The sequence below is a fragment of the Ambystoma mexicanum genome, chromosome 4q, assembly GCF_040938575.1.
Source record: "Ambystoma mexicanum isolate Mex_15411 chromosome 4q, UKY_AmexF1_1, whole genome shotgun sequence".
Lineage (NCBI taxonomy): Eukaryota > Metazoa > Chordata > Amphibia > Caudata > Ambystomatidae > Ambystoma > Ambystoma mexicanum.
Window position 1 is genome coordinate 81,436,889 of NC_090928.1, and position 16,218 is coordinate 81,453,106.

At 42.7% G+C, this 16,218-nt stretch overlaps 1 protein-coding gene across 3 annotated transcripts in view; it reads right to left on the bottom strand.

Annotated features, from left to right (window-relative positions):
* NCOA7 (nuclear receptor coactivator 7) overlaps positions 1-16,218 on the bottom strand; it is a 1,232,944-nt gene that overhangs the window by 1,111,005 nt on the left and 105,721 nt on the right. The window contains exon 2 of one of the 3 annotated variants that reach the window (XM_069607509.1): positions 7,604-7,728. The exons of the other annotated variants lie outside the window; for them this stretch is intronic. The gene's annotated coding sequence lies outside the window, so the exon portion shown is untranslated. The remainder of the gene's footprint in view (positions 1-7,603; positions 7,729-16,218) is intronic. 3 annotated transcript variants of the gene reach the window in all.

A 16,218-nucleotide genomic window follows, 5' to 3' on the forward strand; every position in this document is an offset into this window, starting at 1 on the left:
AGCAGTAGTATAACCTCAAATATGTCGACACTGTTTGGAGCAGCTATGGGTGGTGCCAGCACCCGCAGTGTCACAGAAGTGCTAGAAAATATTTGGCCCTTGGCACTTACTTTTCTTTTTACAAATTAAGCATTGGTGTGATCTGACTGCCAACCCAAACGACTCCTAACGTTGCTGACCCGCCATGTTCTGACTTTATTTATTTTCCATTTTTAAAGCGCACACACAGTCCGTGGGCATCGAGGCACTGTTACAGGAATTGTTTGTTTTTTAGTTGCGTAATTGTTTTTTTTAATCTTAGTTGCATATTTATAACGCACTTAAATACCCAGAGGTTTTTAAGCCCGGACCCGGGGATCTAACCTGTTTTGCTTCGTGTCGTCTTGCATCCATGGTGAGCACGTTGCCGCTGAGCTATCCTCCCGGGATATAGCGGACAGAGGCCCATAAGAGGAGGTCAAGTCACTAACTTTGTCAGACCATGTAGCCAATGTTTTGTGAGCCCTGCATGCTGCACTCCCTGGCTGATTCCTCTGTGGCCTGTGCTGTACAAAGACCAGCCATCCGCTTGGATGGCCTGAAGTTGGTGGAGCAATGTTGGAGATGTAGGGAACGACAGCAGACACAACCGCTCAGAAAGGTGGCTGAGGATTCCCTGCCCTCTGGCTTCCTAGCTAACCATGTGGGTGATAGAACTCTCCCGTCTATGACGTGTAAAGAGGTGCTCCTGGGACTCAAGTTAAGCACCATCCAATGATCAGAGAAGCCTCACAGTGAATCCTTACAATGAAAGCCTGAGTTCTTGTGTATGGGGACTCCCAAACAGCCTTCATGGAAATTACAGGGGAGCTCCAAAAGGCAAGATTAACTATAAAGCCATTACCATGGCTCCATGTCTATGCCCAGCATTGTCTGGGTCTTCTTTACTCCTGTACAACTTGGGCTTGCGTTTGAGTGCTTGTGTGGCCCGCAGAGTACACCAGACATTTCTCAAGTTAATAAATTACCAAAAACATTGTCAGCCATACAAATGGTGAAGGGAACTACTCGAAGCTCCTTCTGCTTTTCCGGAGGCAGCCATGGAATGACATTAAAGGAAACCCTGTCAGATGATGGCAGTAGCCCGGGAATGATATCAATAGTTGGAAAATGGTGTGAAGACCTGGACACACGATACTGATAGCTGGACACTGGTGTTAATATGTGGCCATATGATGCCACATCCTGACAAAATGTGGGACAACCTAGGTATATGAGGGCAATACCTGGCACATGATGAGAGTACCTGGGATGATTATGGTTCATTGATAGAGGCCAGTTTAGCAATATTAGTGTAGAATGCATATCTGCAGTCCCAGGAAGTTGTGAAGTCGCATCAAATGCAATGTCTTGGATAGAATAAATCATGTGTCATATTTTAAAAACACGAAGTCGATGTATAATGATTTCAACCAATTATTTTAGGAACTTTTCAACAATTATGGATAACAGTTCCAGTATGACGTTTAAGCCTAAAATAATCGGCCTCCCGGGCCGACGCTTGCTGTCCTGAGCATTCAAAGGTTATCATGCCAGCAATGAAAATCGTTTGGTGAAAACCTTTTCGGTAAAAGACACATCCATAAAGAAGGCGGGTTCTTAATGAGCGCCTACGTAAGTACTCACCATGTATTATGGCGAGACTCAATTAAACTTAATGTGATAGATTACATTTGTTATATCCCATATTCACGATCCTGAACTTTTTTTTTAAGCTGAATGCATGCTCTATGCATGCTCTAGTACATGTAAACAATGACCACTGGTGGCAAACATGGACAAAGTGTCCTTAATTAGCTCAGATGTATTATGCTTTAAGGCAGTAATTGTCCATGGTTAGCTATGCAGTTACATAATTAATTGAATAAAGTGTTCCTGCCAAAAAAAGATATTGTTACAAATTGTGTCATCATTCGCTCTTTGCAGAAATAAACAAGTGGACACACTAGAAACAGGGTCTGGCACCCGGGCCCGTGAATTATTGTGAACTGTCAATACCCCGCAGGCTTACGAAGACCTGTGCACTCTGATTAGGGATGCACTGAATAGCATATTTAAAAATGTTGCCTAATAGTGTGTCAACTATTTGCCAGTAGCCGAATAGAAGTTTTATTTAAAAAACCATGCTCTAAACATGAAAAATAAACTTTCTAAAAAAAGAATGAAGCACTACTTTAAATAAGTGTTCCCATTTTACATGTATTTCTCTTCATTTGAATTATCATCTCATCCTTATTTAAAGTACACAATGCCAGAAAAACATGAATTAACAAAGCAAAAAGGACCAGATGTACAGAAAGATGTGGCTTTTACAAAACCGGCGCTACTTCAAGTATCAGGCTTCAAGAATGCAATTTGTAATGGTCATTGCAATTCGCACACATTACAACCCCTTGCGAGTTACAAGGAAGCTTAGGTAGAAAGTGAGTTTTGGAACCTTCTTTATAGCTCACATAGTAAAGTGTAAATGGTTTTTGTTCGTTCATTTAGGACACAAGTTGAGAGTACATGTAATAGAAATGCATTTCATCTCCCTGCTGTTTTAAAGGGCTGACTGCCTCCCTAATATGACAAACATGGAAGAGGCCTCTCACAGAGCGGCACACAGGGGGGGAGCAGAGGTAGGAAAGCCTGACATATGACTGAATCTGAAACAAAAGGTGGTTGTTCCTGAACGATTCAGGAACTCCCGTCCCCTGCACACTATCTCCTAACTGTAAATACAGATCAATAATTTAACAATCTTGCAAAGAATTTTTGTGCAAACAGTATAACACCATTTTTTAAAAAGAAAAATAGTTGAGATGGTAAAACAGTATGAAGAAATAACTATCTCGCAAACAAGTTTATATAAAAAAAATATAATGATTTCTTATACATAATTAAGCCTAATGCATTTCGAGTTTAACACTCTTCTTCAGGGGCAATATCACAATTCCACAAGTTTCTAGAAAAGTAAAGAGAAATGTACATCTTAGAATAGTATTCAAATACATTTATAGAACACAGTAACTCATTTATTTAAATTTAGACATTTTTGTGGATATTACAAAATACAGTTCACCAAATTTAGAATAAAATCCCTCTTTGGACATTTATTGTTACATATTGGAAACTGAGTCCACAAATGTTAGTGGTGAAAATCATTAAATAGAAGGATAGCCAAAACAAGGGAGGACTCAAAAACAATCAGCCTTAGGGGAGGAGTAGACCTAACCTAGATGAGTTTATACATATTATCTAAGTACTAGTGATGAGCTAATTCTCAAGGGATAATGATGTGCAATCCACTTACCACCTGGGACAAGGCAAATTCATTAAACAAAAGTTGTGATGGTTCAAAGAAGCGGTCCTTCCGAGACTGTCACAATATTACTTTGTGTCAGAAACCGTGCTACAGCAGGAGAAAAGTGTAAAATAAGGGAATCCCCAAAAATGAATGCAAATGTTTTCAAGAAATGAAAAAATATATATATAGAGAGAAATGGACTTACATGTAGTCACATTAATGTCACACAGAGAGTGTAACTGTAAAGGAAAATGGAGATATAGTTCCAGGTCACATTCAGGAAATGGTGTCCAAAAAGTCACCTTGTTGTTGACAGTCAACTTCAGGGGCAAGAAAAGAAAAGAGAAACAATTGAGTACTTAATTTGAGCGTAGTCAGGTAAGTAAGGATACGGAAAGGTCAGCCCTACTACTTACTTTTAGTTAGAAGTCACGGAAGACAACGAGAGAACCATGGTGCTCACTCATGGAGCTCTGTCTTAAATACCCTATTGGTACTGGTGCATGCGAGGTAGCAGTGCTCACCCGCGCATGCGCATAACGCTTAACCATATATAAAGACTAACGTCAAAATTATGACAGAAAGACTGTGCATGCACCGTGGCATCCAAAACAAATGACGTAGTACCGCACATGCGCCGATGGCGATTATGCGAGGACAGTCTCAATAATGTGGCAACAAAGCAAGGTTGCAGTGGTAGTGAACGGAAATACCTAAAACAAGTAAGAAAAGTAAAGTAAATGATGGCTACACGAAAGATATAGCTATTCCAAATTGTTTATGCGAGAACTGTCTCAATAATGTAGCAACAAAGAAAGGTTGCAGATGTGGTGGACGGAAATTTCTAAGACAAGTAAAGAAAGTAAATGATGGATACAACTGGAGATAAAGCTATTTCACATTGTCTCAATAATGTGACAACCAAGAAAAGTTGCAGAGGTAGAGAACGGAGAAAAGTAAATAACGGGTACCGCTGAAGATAAAGCTATTACAAATTGTCAAAAACAAGAATGTTTATGATGTGGCCATGAGACTCTGAAAATTGGAGCTGATAAGATGAATAAACCAAAAAATGGCACTCATCCTTGCCTTAATTGCCAACATTGCTCCAACGTGATAAAAGGTGATCACATTCGACATGCCAACACCGGTAAAAAAATAGGCAAGTTCTCCCAAGATGCCACTGTGGGTTGGGAAATGTTGTCCGCATCTTCCGATGCCTGACATATAACTGGTTCGTCCCCATCCCGATTGACTTGAAAAGGCAGCCAGCCTGCTAGGAAATCTTCTGCTTTCCAAACATCCTCTCCTCCTACCAGTTTCACTGACCGAACATAGTTATTTATCTATGTACCATAAAAGCAGAATTCTTTCATCTACCTCTCCATACTCCCACTGGCAGAGTGGCCTAGAGGGTAAGTGGATAGATTTCCCAAAAGGAAGTTCCTTTGAGAGGCCTCTTAGATGGAGGCATGCCACTCTGCCTGGCACATAATTGACTGCACAAGCCCTGGACTCCCGCACATGCTGTGAATTTTTCAACTTCCTACATAGGTATTTCCGATAGGAACAAACCATGCTCACCTCTCACTTATCCTCACCACTACCTCTCTCCACTAAACAAACATATGCACCATAGTGTTATGTGTGTTATACTATGTCTTATGTTATCAGGAAAGCTTTCAGACATTGACATGTGTAATTCAATTTTCTTTGCAGTCTGCACTCCGCATTTGCATCTCTGAGTTGTAGCATTTCATTAAAATGAGAAGACAAAGTATGCAGGTGGAGACAAACAGGTAGATATTATTCGCCCATAACCAAAAAGCCTTTTTTTCAGCCAATTCCTTAGCCGAAGCCAACCTTTGGTGCACCTCTAGCTTTGATGCTCATGCTTGGGTTGAAACCTGCACATATTTATTTTATTTATTCGCATTTGTATAGCGCACTTGCAGCCCATGGACATCGAGGCGCTGTTACAAGTAAGTATTGGATTCTTAATTCAGCAGATATGCATGAGACCAGAGGTCTTATGGATACACAATTACAGGCATAGTTGCAGGTGAGGCATGATATTCGTAATACAGTAACAGAATGCAGTCATGTACGTTTCATACAAAGAGCTTGGTTTTAACAGCTTTGCGGAAGGCTTGGTGGGATTCAATCATTCTGATGTGAGGTGGCAGTGCGTTCCAGTGGGTGGCGGCCCGAGTGGGAAAGCTGGCACCACCGGCACGCACCTTGCGTGATTTGGGCGTGACAATCGTGTTGGAATAGCACATTCTTAATGGTCTGGTGGCAGAGTGCTTGGTGATTCTTTGGGTTAAGTAGGGTGGAGCAAGTTCATGGAGGCATTTGTGAGTGAGGGCGAGTGTTTTGAAAACAATCCTCTATTTCACCGGAAGCTAGTGTGCCTGTCTTCTGACTTCGGAGATGTGGTCTTTTCTCGCAGTACCTGTGGCCGCCCTAAGTGCATTATTTTGAACTAGCTGAAGTTTGGCCAGGTTCTTATTGGAGGTCCCAACGAGTAGGGCATTACAGTAGTCCAGCCTAGATCCAATTATTGCCCTAGCAATGATGAGGCAATTCTGGCATGACAGGAAAGGTCTGGCAGCGTTGAGGACTTTCGAGTAATAGGCTGAGGAGGAGGCAATGGCATTGACCTGTCTATCCATTGACAGGTCGGAGTCTAGGTAGACTCCGAGTGTCTTCACGTGATTGGAGACCTTGATGGGAATGTTGTCAATAGTGAAGGACGTGTACTGTTCACCGAGGTTCCCCAGCGTGGAAGGTGCTCCTATGAGGAGGAGTTCGGTTTTTTCACTATTGAGGCATAGCCAGTTATCTGCCATCCATGATTGGATAGTGGAGTAGATGGTGGTAAGAGTTTTAGTATCTGCCAGGTAGTCGCCTGTGAGTGGGATGAGGACCTGGGTGTCATCCGCATAGTTTGTATACGAGATGCCCAGGGAGTCAAGGATGCTGAACAGTGGCCTCGTGAAGAGGTTGCAAAGCGTGGGCGCGATACATGAGCCCTGAGGCACACCGCAGGTGATGTGGCTAGGGGTGGCACAGGCTGAGTCAGAGAAGACTTTCATGGCCCTTTCTTGGAGGAAGGAGGTAGTCCATTCGCAAGCTTTGCAGTAGATGCCTACTGCATGTGGTGTTGTTCTGTATCTATGTTTTATCCTGGCCTCACATGCACTTCAGAACTGTATGTCCAGAAAAGTCACAGCACTACTTACAAACCTCCCGACGCTGTTCACATTATTTCTACGCTTATTTTAAGAGTAACCAAAGTTATCATGTGTTATGCACAAATGTGACATAGGACATGTTGAAATTGGTTGAACTGTTAAAACATACACATGCTTAATAAACTGTATCCTGAACTTTAAAAAGGGTACACGAGGCCAATGCAAAGATAGCATAGACTACTCAAAAAAAGAAATGAATGCATGGATATAGCTGGAGCAGAAAATGAAACTTTCTGATATGATTATTTATGCAAACTACGAAAACGACATGATAAATCCTTTTTTGCTATGATTTGTCCCATATTTATTCAGCCTCTCAGTGGCATATGACACAGAAGATAATACTATTCTCATCCATCCCCTCCAACACAACTTTCACAATGGCGGATGCGCCCTCAATTCGCTTGAATCCTTACTTCTCATTATTACCCGACAGGGTAGGCTGACCCTGTTGGTAGTGGCCCACCACCCAAGTTAAGTGCCCAAGTGAAGCAAGGGTCTCTTAACATGGGCAGCAGTGCCATTACCAACAGTGTTTGTCCGTCCTGGAACATAACAACGTCAACTCATTACCACCTGCAAATGCAAAATGTGGGCGCTAAAGTCGTTTTAAAACAACAAATGAAAAGAAAACACATACCTTTAAGAGCAGGCACACCACTTCTCTTGGCTATAGTGTGTTTTGAGTGTTAATTATGTTGGCATAAATAACACTGAAAATGCATTACAGCCAAGAGGAATTGGTGTTTATGATTTGAAGGTAAGTTCATTCTTTTCATTGTCTGCCCTTGGGCTCAAATAAGGTTCTGCCATTGGCTCTCAGCACCACACTCGACTCCTTCCCCACCCTGTTCAAGTGCTACACCGATGATCTTAAAATTCTCACTGTAACAAATTGGATTATGCTCCAAAGTAGTACAAGGATGCGAAGGGGTAAAATGGCCCACTCAGTCCACACACTACAAACCAGAGCACAACAAAATCATAAAGGTAAAATAGGGACAATTAAGAGATATACCTCTTTCGCCCTTTGCATGGGCCGAGGGAAGGCGGAACTCTGAAGAGGGGTGTGAAGGTGAACCAGTAGTGACTCAAACAACACAGTATCATAGTCCAAAACAAAGCAAATATCCAATCAACGTCCTGTAAAGATATAAACACTTTAATTAAACACATCATTGCATATAGCACAAATAGAGAATATTGTCCAAAACCCCACCCTAAAGGAAAAACAGAGAATATGCGACAGACTCGAGAAAGTAGCAATCTGAGTGTAGTTCGAGGGGTGGTAGGTAAGGTACTTACCACAAAAAGGATATCTTGTTGAAAACAGGAGCGATCGTGACCTAACCCGTTTCTATGGTCCAAATGGACCAAGGCGGCAGTTCAGAGTCAACTGTATCTGGATTCAGTTCTTGGTGGGGCGATGTTGTTTATACATGGGGTGGAATGTAAATGCAAGCTGCTCAGGCTCAATTCGGCCAAATAGGATTGTGGATGCCCAGCAGCAAGCAGGCATCGATTATGGGTGAATGTGGGTACTGTGTGTGGTAAAACGGCAGCTCTTCAAGGATGCAGTTTGGGGCTTAGGCCCTGGGAGGGGTCAGTGAGTGTCTCTCCAGTAGGTCGAGACAGCAGGCAATGGTCATCAAAGTTATTGGTGATCTTCAGTACGTTGATGTGTGATCAATGAGGTGGCAGTTCACGGCCTAGCTGGGCTGAGCCGTAGTTGTAACCACCGGTTAGAGTTGGCAAGTAACTCTCCACTGATTCCATTCAGATCCCCGCATTGAGCAGTCGCTTCAGGCCTACAAAATGACAAGCTTTGGCTGGGACATGATGCAGTATTTAGCTGGTTAAAGGTGCAAGCAATGTTCGATGTGGAGGAGGAGTGCAGCAACTAGCATCAACAACTTCCCTCTTTTTCCAGGGGCGGTGCACATGTAGCAACCAGTTTGGTACGGTGAACAGGGTGCTTTGGCTGGTCTGGCCCTCCAGGTGCTGTGAGACCCTTTCGGGGGTATCCGGTGCAGAGTGATAGGTCCTGATCCACAGCATAGGTTACTCCTGTGCTGTGCTGTGCAGCTGTGCAGATGACACACAACTCTTCTTCAAACTTCCCTCTGATCCTCTTCTTACTTCCTCCATCATTCATGACTGCCTATCTGCCATTCAGTCCTGGTGTACTTCCAATGATCTCTGCCTCAACGCCAGCAAGACTGAGATCCTTCTTATTGCGACTCCTGCTCCCCCTTTCTGTCCCTCACTCTGGCCATCTTCTATGGGCTCTCCCCCTTCTCCTTCATATGAAGCTAGGAACCTTGGAGTCATCTTCAACTCCTCTCTTTCCTTTTTACCTTATATACAGGACCTTGCCAAGAAGTCCCACTTTCAACTTCACCTCTTTAAAGAAATTCTTCCTTTCCTCACTTTCCCCCAGAATCTCAATGTCTCTAGAGCTCTGGTTCTCTCTAGGCTAGACTACTGCAATAGCCTTTTCCTTAATATACCATCTTCTTCTCTACAACCCCTGCAGCTAATCCAGAATAGGGCTGCGCGAGTTATCCTAGGCCTCAATCCCAGGGAACACATCTCTCCAGTCCTAAAAACTTTGCACTGGCTCTCGGTTGCTGTAAGGATCAAATTCTAATCCCTCTGCATCATCCACAATGCTGTCTGGGGCCAGACACCACACTATCTACAACTTGCTCTCACTAAACACTCTCCCTCAATATCTTTATGTTGCTCCGGCACCAACTCTGTGTCTGTTAAGAGTTTCACTAAACAGCGAGCTCCTCCTATGGAACAGCCTCCCCTTTCCGCTTCGTCTTGTGCCGGATGACTTCAAACTGCAGAAGCTCCTCAAGACTTTCCTTTTCACCTTCTCCTTCCCTTCCTCCATACTCTGCTAAATCTCACATTTGCTTAGATTGGTGACCAGGGCCCTTATTTGTCCTCCGGAGTCCTGGCCTCCCACACCCAATTGCATAGAGCCTCCATCCCTCCCAGCATTTTGCCTTGACACTCACTGGCCTATGCCACCACAGGTCTGCACTTATTTATTGGCAGCTGACACCCATTGGCACTTACAGCTGCTCACTCCCTAGCACTTCCCTCTTGACACCTATCAATTACCCCCCACTCCCTCATCCCTTCTCTCTCGCTGCACTTGCACATTCTGAATGCTCGCAAGACCTTATAGGTCCACCTCTACCTTTCTTTGTTATATTTGATTTACATTCCCATTTTCCCTCCCTGTAGCCCTATGGGTGCTTTGAAACACAATTTACTTGATGTATAAGCGCCTTACAATTGTACAATAAATAGATACAATAAAATGAATGTGCCCTGGGAGTGGTAGGGCACAGACCTTGCTTCTGCTTTGGATGATTCCATGTTCGACTCAGGCTGAGGGCTCTGAAGAGTACAACTCTCCCAAAGGAAGTCCCATGAGAACGAATCTGCGGCCTTAAAGGAAATGAGAGAAACTGAGCGAATCTGATGAAGTGGTCGAAGACCCCTTCTTTTAAGGGCAAATACCCTCAAGTGATTGGACGGAATCTAGCCTGCTTTAGTGGTCCATTCCCTGCTCTTGGACTGAGTGGTCGTTGCCCCTAGGATGTCACACCCAATGCGCTTTGCTCCAGAGGCAATGGAGGGGGCAGGAAAGACAGAGAGACAGTGAAAATCAAGATGGTGGATGCCTCCTTCCCTTGACCAGAGCCCTCCTGTCTATCATAATCCTGCCCTCTTCCCTTCTCACTGAGAACAAAAGCCTTTAGAGATGCAGCAACCTGGTGTGAGGCTTCTCCTTTTGAATCGTGTGCTCTATAGATGCCCAGAACCAGTACAACTGCCTGCTGCACTGCAGTCTCGGGCGATGGTTTTACCTGCCCTCACAAAGAGAGCAAAGAGGAGGCCGACCCTCCAGGTTCTCGTCCTGCCATTTGGCAGGCTACACCCAGTGCACTAGAACATGCATTACCTTCCACAGCAGAGCTCACTTACATGTGCTGACACATGTGCGATACCAATTGGAATGTGGTGGTTGTGATCATAAGTCGTACCACGCACTATGCCTAATGTAGGAATAGATTTTATTTCGAGTTTACGCTGCCACCATCATGGGCGGTTTATGATTGTCTACATTTTGGGTATGTGGGGGATATATCTTAAATGCAGTGACTTGGCTGTCTGTGCGGCTGTCAAGTGGGCACCTGCTCTGTGCCACAAGTAAAGCAGGTGCTGTGGATAAGGCTACTGATGTGGCAGGGCATGCGTGCACTATTCTTTTTGCATGGAGTCAACGGAAAAGGGGAATCTGGTTGGCAGATTGACTCTTTTGGAGATGGAATTACCCTCATCATTCTATTTGTTAATAAAAATCAATAAATCAAAAAAGCCAGGGCATTGCGTCTTTTCCAGATGGCAATTCCTCACACTCATCGACCTGGGTCCTGACATCACCTGCCTTAACACCAGATGAAAATGCATTTACCATAGACAAGACTTACACTGCCTTATTCATTATTTGCGTGAAAAACGCAGATTTGCGCGCCTTTCTGGACGAAAATCCCCATACTTCAAACAGGGATTTTCGGGCAGAAAGGCGTGCAAATCTGCGCTTTTAATGCAAGTAATTCCATGAATCAGGCATAGAGTGTTTGGGCACAACCAAAACTGTACATCCATAATTCGCCAGGGAGGCATATGAACAGAAGTATATCACCTCCCATGTAGTTTGCCTCATCCATTCAATTCTATAATACTCCACCCAGAATACTTGAAGATGCTACTAAGAACATACACCCATAACAAGGCGTCTTAGATCCTCAATAGGACACATATTCTGCACCTCCACGCTCATGACATCACACAGAGGAGGTTAGAAAATGTCAGAGGCCTAAAACTACTCTCGCCATGACTCTAAGACTTCAATAGTATCACAAGAGATTAAAAAAACTAAAACCCCATAAGGCAGTCTCCTTGAGAATGTGTGAGACAGTAAACATATACCAACTCCCACTCCCAATGCAGGTAGCCGTTCCCCTTACACTTATCTTTGTGAGATACAATTATACATTTGCATGATAACCTTGAAAGCCACCTACGAGTATGCCAGGATCAGTCCTCTACTCCCTTCAATCCATGTTCCCCCACTCCACCCATGCCCTTTGAATCTGATTGCTCAGTGTATAGCACCATGCAAAACACCACTACAAAAATACGTGAGACTGTTTCTCAAAAAGGGGAGATGGTTAAAGAAGTGCTTGTTTTATATGAGCCACTTTAAGAAATCTATGTTTCACATTATTCACAACAGTGATCTCCACATTACTTGGGGCCTAGGCAACACTTCAAAAGATGCACTGGCCAGTCTGTTGGTGGAGCTTTCCTGACACTACTGTATTGGGTAATCAGTGCAGGGGAAAATAGAGAGACAATAAATGAAGGGGTAAAAATAACTAATTACAAAAATAAAGAGGGCAAAAAACAGTGTCAGGATGAAAAAATTACGAAATATAGGCAATTATATAGTGTTGTAGGTTTTAGTTTAAGTGGGGGAAAATTGTCCAAATAGACTTCAGTTAGAAATAGTATAATGGGGGAGGATGAAAAAGAGGCATGTATAAGTTGACACAGGGGTCAGAGGGTGTCCCCCGTAAAGGATATTAGCAAGGCAAAAGTAGGATAAAAGTAATATGGTGAAAGTGAAAAGTTAGTGAAAAGACATTTAGAAAACACAAAACCAGGATTCTAATTATTAAAAGGTCCACGAGATGGCTGTCTATAGACTATAGAAACAGACTGCATGCAGATAATATGCACAATGTAAACGGCATGTCATTATTTTTTTAACTTGTTAATGTTTCGTTATATGTCTATTTAGATGTAATCTCAGTGTTTAAATCACATATAACCGTGCACTGCAGGCTGCCAGCAACCCTAATGGTGCTGGAAAGGCACTGCACAGGGAAAGGCCCTTAAAGGACTTGTCACTGTGAAATGCCAACAAAAAAGTTACAAATAAACAGTGATCCATTTATGAGTGATAGACATGCAAGTGGAGCAGCTGCAGTTCAGGGTTGATCCTGTCATGAACTGCATATCGTTCTGCATCTGTTCCGAACAGGTGCAGGGAATGTGTTTGATTTCTTTGCATTTCAAGCGCTTCCTGTTTCTGAATTTGAAATGAGCATTGAAATGCACAGAAATTCCTACTTATTTCCTCAAATGTGTGAAGGAGATGGGGGAAAACATTGAATGTGCACATCTATGATGTGGGCATTCATATGCCCTTTGTGAATAGGACACAACCTTTTGGGGAGTAATCATTGAGCACTTTGGAGTAAAGGGCTATATAAATTCAATAAAATACAAATACAAATACATTGAGATGTCCTAGTTTATCTCATAATTGGCATGAAGAAGGTTTTCAGATTCAGCCACTTTGTGCTTTTGTCCTATTGTTAGCCCAATTGTGTGTCATTATTCAGGCAATGCTTATTGTATGCAGGTATGGCTCCTCACAGAGTGAGTGTTGGGACATTTGATGACCAAACCTGCCAAACGGTGTGGGTGTCTAAATATAACTGATGATGTAGGTCCCTAAAATATAAGAAAATGCAGGACTGCACATGATAGCACTTGGGATCTAATCTGAAATCAAAAATAGTAGGAGAAGCCAGGCCTCAAATACGATCAGCACTCTTTTTCGAATCAGGAATGAGGAATCTGAACAAATTCCAGGCAGCATTACCAAGCATTATCTTGGAATCCACATTCAAGCCGGGCTGAGCCATGGCGAATGTCCGTTGAGCCCCTGCCCCAGTTCCCATGCACCTCCCCACTCTGTGGCTCTCGGACATCACATTATATCCTATGCCCTGCTTGCCTGACCTTCTCCATTGGTGCCTCGCCTGCTTAACCCCACCCACACACACCCTGCTTACTGCATGTGATGGCCTCTCAATTGCTGTTGCACACTCCCCCTTTCCATATGCTGGGAATGAGTGGATGTGTGATAGTACTAGCTGGCATATGATTGCAGTTGTTGAGATATTTGCTGATGTGTCTTTCTTTTCAATAAATGGCAATCCCAGATATAACACTCACTGGTATACAAGCCGTGCCCACAGTTCAGGTACACGAAACAGGACGTGTTATAGTAAAAAATCCAATTATTTGAATAAAGAAAATTAAAGTTGGGTACCTTATTTGAGGCAGGGGAAGCCAACCCAAGACACTAAATAGACATACACATGGATAGCTTGTTTACAGAGGAATATCCGCCTGCCTCTGTTTTTCACAGAGGTTTAACATAGACACATACACACAGTTGATCTTTATATCAATGATTATATTTCAATGATAACATTGCTGCTTATCGGGAAGTGTGTTAACATGCTTTGTGCTAGTTGTACATCACATTAATTTCCTTATAATCACTCACCAATTTTAGAACATTTTATTTTCTCCAGTATCAATAACATGTACTGGTTCCAGAGAAAGTATGTGTAAATATCAATATTATCATTCAATTAAAAATAAATTCCCCCCATCCCATGTAAATATGGTGCATTAGGTTGCTTGTATGTGCATGCAATTTCAATATGGGATATCATGAGTTTTATCTAATTCTGCAGGTTAGGGTTGGTGAAGAAGTGCTAGCAATTTAGAATGAAAATGATATTTCTTCATGCACCCAACATAGGAGAAAGTTTTTTTATTACTTTCTAATACAGAGATGAATACCCCTTCCACTTCAGTTCGCAGATCGGGTCCCACAGGTACAAAGTCCTTCCCCTACTGTGCAATGGCAAGAGAAAGGTGAGAATGTAATTTACATTAAAATAATGTTCTACTGGCATGGAAGTGACACAGCTAAACTCCCTTTCATATCCCAATATCTCTTTTAAAACATGTATAGCTTTCACATGTTGCAAGTTATTAAGCTATTCTCTGTCAGGCTATGGAAAGGGGCCATTCGATGCACAGCCTAATTGGTTGACTATACCTGTTATAATACTCTGCGTACACTTTGATGCCATTTAATTTACAAATAACTGTTCTTTATAGGCATAGATATGCTATCACATAAGCAAACTCCTCCTGAAGATCAACGATGAATTGTATGCCTTTGTACAGATCAGAGAGGTAGAAAGGAGAGGCTCGAGAGGAAACTGGATATGCATCCCACTAGACTAATCTCACACCCTCCTCAATGCCCTGATGTAGCCCTTTTCCTAAGGGACCTTCTCTTGTGTCACCCTTCCCTTGTTCCTCCTATCTCTTGCCATTCCTCCATGATGCTTTAACACATACTCGCTCCTCCTCCAACTTCACTGAAACATACAGTTAGGTGTGGGGTGTGTATTTTGCCCTCTGTTTTCTTTTTACCCATGCTGGTCTCCCACAGAGCTTGCCACTTCTCCAGCTCCACCTTTCATGTCCTCCTCATTGAGTCTGACGACTCACAGCTACTCCTCACCACTGTCTCCTCCACTCTTGTCTTCACTACTCGGTGCGCTCTGCTATTTTCACTACCGACTACTTGTATTATTAGCACCTCCCCTTTGGCTCTTACTCTCCTCGCCAAACTCCAGGGCTCAAGTTGAGGGTACATGCGGGTGGACGGCATCCGCCCACTTTCTTTCCTAGGGCAGACGCTGTTCCCCAGGGTAATTTAGAGGCCATGTGTAAAACGCAAAGCATTGACTGTTTTATTTGAATTTATGAATTTACCCCAACCTCAGGCTAGAACCGCAGTCCCCCACTACACTATATAACCTGATTTAAAACATCACACAGCTAAAGGTAACATCAAATTACAAGGACTGCATATTTCAGGGAAAACGTTGGTATTGGTGATTTGAGGTTAAAACATGCAAACCTGTTTATGTTTTCAAAACACTATTAGAAGAAGATATCCTCCTTTGCTTTTCTGTGTGTGTTGATTTTATGAAAGGCAAATGGCATTCATCCTGTGCAATTTGTAGTTATGTAAAGCCAATTGAATACAATTTGCATATTTCACCTTGATATGCGAATTTCTGGTGATTTCACATCACATTGCGAATTTTACTTAGTGCCCCACTTTTGTTGTAGGACTTGACCCCTGCCAAAACCATCTCTCCTACTGTCACCATCTCCTCCTTAGCTGACTCTCCACACCACCTCCTTCTTTCACTTCAAAACATTTGGGTTGAAGGACATTGTTCCTGTGTCTAAATCTATAAACCCATCTCAGTAGTTGCTCCATTGGTACAGTACTCCAATAAATTCAAAGAGGGTATAATTGTCCTTTTCTGTCTTGGCATGTCTTTGTTCTTTCTCGAGACACAAGGGCATTTTGTGAGTGTTAATTTAAATAGGCTGTGAATAGACCATTATTTATCCTCATTCAGTCTTCTGGCCTGAGAAGAGTGCATGTGAGCACATGTTTTTCAAATGACAAATCCATAACTAATCAGAGTATGTTGATTGCTGTGGGGTTCAAATAAAGCCCCCAGATAAAAAAGGAAACTGCAATTTGGCTACGTTAGGCCTAAAATGCAGAGCATTGAAAACACACAGAGATATTATATGATATGATCGTTTATTTATATAGCGCCTATACACAATGTGTTTTAA